Genomic DNA, 3,441 nt, shown 5'->3' with positions numbered 1-3,441 from the left:
CTGATGGGACTAAGTCCTCTGGGCAGCTAGATCTCCCTGCACTGGCCTGCTGTGGACCCTGAAGTGCTGACCACAGACAGGTGCTGAACCCAGCACCTTTCACCTGACAGCCGCGTTCTGAACCGATATTAACCTAGTCACCTTTACTTCCACCAGAGTTTCTACAACAACAACAACAACAACAAAAAATTGAACTGGCTTCATTAGACAGCTTCTTCCCCTGCATAAAACTTCCCCACACATAAAACTTTATGTGCTCATAATGAATTCACATCTGAGCAATTTGTTTTGACACACAGAAGAGACTGAGTCAACTAAAGCAGTGATTTTCAAAGTGTGGTCCCTGGAGCAGCAGAATGACTATTACCTGGAAACTCATTAAAATGCCAGTGTTCTAGCTGCACTCCTAAGGAATCAGAATGCAGGTCCCTAAGGAATCAGAATCAGAATCAAAAGCACTGGAGGAAAAAAAAAAAAAGGCACAGGAGAAAGAGGCTCTCCGGCTACAATAGAGTGAAAAGGCCAGCAAACCCTCATTCCAGAAAATAACTATACCATTGAACAAACTGCTCAAGAACAACATTTTGTTGCTTCGAAACTGAGCAGAGGCTCCTAGAACCATCTGGGAAGTTGTGAATGGCAGGTAAGAACTGTGGGTCCTGGGGTGTTCTAGCCAGGACTGCTCCCATCTCCTGTAGCCAGGGCGACAGGCCAGCAGGGGCAGTTGAATGTGGGATCAGTGGTTGCCTGGGGCCTGTGTGGGGAGAAGGATAAGCAAAACTAGCAAGAGGAAACTTGCTGGGCTGATGGAAATGTTTAAAAACTGCATTGGTGGTAACAGCAGACAACTGTATGGATTTATCTAAGAAAACAAAAACAAAACACTGAAGAGTATACTTACAATGGGGTCCCTTTATGATATGTAAATCATACCTTTTAAAAATTAATTTATTTGTTCTTTTTAGATATACACGACAGTAGGGTGTATTTTGACACACTATTTACATACATGGATGTAAATTATATCTTAATAAAACTGTTTAAAAATGGGGAAAAAAAACCTTGTGAGATTCCAGCAATTTTTTAAGCCAATACATCTTTCTGTATAAACTGCGAAGAAATCATAATCATGCTATTGTCTTCTAAAATTTCTTTGGCGGCTTCTCATCTCTGTTGGTAAGAAATTGCGTTTGCGGGCTGGGGATGTGGCTCAAGTGGTAGCGCGCTCGCCTGGCATGTGTGCGGCCAGGGTTCGATCCTCAGCACCACATACAAACAAAGATGTTGTGCCTGCCGATAACTAAATAAAATAAATTAAAAAACTATATATTTAAAAAAAAATGCGTTTGCAGCTGGGCCAGAGGAGGATACGCCTGCAACCCCAGCTACTCAGGAATCTCAGGCTGGAGGATTCCAAGTTCAAGGCCAGCCTGGGTGAATTAGCGAGATACTGTCTCAAAATTTAAAAATACAAAGGCCTGCGGATGTAGCTTAGAGGTAGTGTCCCTGGGTTCAATCCCCAATACCATACACACACTCACATACACCAAAAAGAAAAGAAATTGCTTTGACCACATGTAGTGAAAGTCTAGTTGTGCTTGCTTAATCAAATAAAGGTTTATTTTTCTTTTGAAGCAATGTCATCTTTTTTTTAAAAAAATTATTTTTTAGTTGTAGTTGGACACAATACCTCTATTTCGTTTATTTCCGTTTATATGGTGCTGAGGATCAAACCCAGGGCCCTGCACATGTGAGGCAGGTGCTCTAACCCTGACCACAACCCCAGCCTCTGAAGCAATGTCATCTTTTTTTTTACTTCATTTTATTTATTTATTTATTTATTATTTTTTTTTTATTAGTTGTTCAAAACATTACATAGCTCTTGACATATCATATTTCATACATTTGATTCAACTGGGTTATGAACTCCCATTTTTCCCCCCCGTATACAGATTGCAGCATCACATCGGTTACACACCCACGTTTTTACATACTGCCATACTAGTGTCTGTTGTATTCTGCTGCCTTTTCTATCCTCTACTATCCCCCCTCCCCTCCCCTCCCCTCCCAAAGATAGTGAAGATATATCAATGTCATCTTAAAAAAGATGAGACGCTGAACCCAAGGCTCATGCTGAGCCTGCGCTCCACACGGGTCCATTGCAGCCAGCAGGATTGTCTTGTGATGATAAGGATTTGATTATATACTACAATAGTATCTCCCCACCACCCCTAATTCATGGTTTTACTTCCCAAGGTTTCAGTTACCCTTGGTCAACTGTGGTGGTCTGGAAATACAAAACAAAAAAATTTCAAAGATGAACAATTCCTAAGTATTAAATTGCACGGTTCAGAGTGGTCAGATGAAATCTCATGCTGTCCATGTGGGAGGGGAACCTTTCCTCTGTCCAGCACAGACATGCTGTATGTGCTACCTTAGTCACTTAGCCGCTGTCACAGTTAACAGATCCACTGTCGGGGTGTGGCAGTGTTCAAGTGACCCCAAAGTGCAAGAGTAGATGCTGGCAACCTGGACCTGCCAGAGAGAAGCCTTAAAGTGCCTTAAGGTGAAAGTTCAAGAAGATACCTTGAGAGAAAGTCCACATCCACATAACATGTTAGAGCATATTGTCATAACTGTTCTATTTTATTACTAGTCTTTGTTGTTAACCTTGTCCTGTACCTGATTTATAAATTTAACTTTATCATAGTTTGTGTAGGAAAAAAGCATTATCTATTGGGTTTGGTACAATCCATAGATTTAGGCATGCACTGGGGGTCCTGGTGGAGAAGCGGGGTACTTTATCTATGTGGAAAACGTGATTCAGTTACCTCTCAAGACATTTAAGGATCCCAAACAAAATATGCCCCTTTATATATTTTGCCAATTTCCACACAATATATAAAGCCCTAAATGATGAAACTTTTTAAACAACAATTCCATCACTGGTGATCCCTACCAACTTTGGGTTTTCTTGGGTATTGCCCTTATCTCTATGTTACCTGTTCATTTGCAACTTATAATAAGGTCAGATAAAGTCAGACTTTTGATCTGCTTTGTTTATTTTCATATCCAAGCACTGGACACAAAGTGTACACTCCAATATTTTTTTGTGGGAATAGATAAATGAATTTGGGGGAAATATGCTAAGATGCTAGGATGAAGATAGTCCTTGATGTATTTGTGGCAAAATGTTTGTGACTGAAGTACTTTAACAACAAATATGATGCCTAGTTTAGCTTTTTTATTATATTTATTTCAGGTGTATAACAGGATGGTGTGATATATTCATCATCAGTGATTATTGCAAACAAGTCAAGTTACATGACCATTACCTCCTATTTTGTGTGTGTGTGTGTGTGTGTGTATTAAGAGTACCTTTTGTCCACTCTCTTGGAAATTTTTCAATATATAATAGAATACCATGAGTTATAGTTCTTC

This window comes from Callospermophilus lateralis, chromosome 10 (assembly GCF_048772815.1).
Source record: "Callospermophilus lateralis isolate mCalLat2 chromosome 10, mCalLat2.hap1, whole genome shotgun sequence".
Taxonomy (NCBI): Eukaryota; Metazoa; Chordata; class Mammalia; order Rodentia; family Sciuridae; genus Callospermophilus; species Callospermophilus lateralis.
This window is presented reverse-complemented; position numbering follows the sequence as displayed.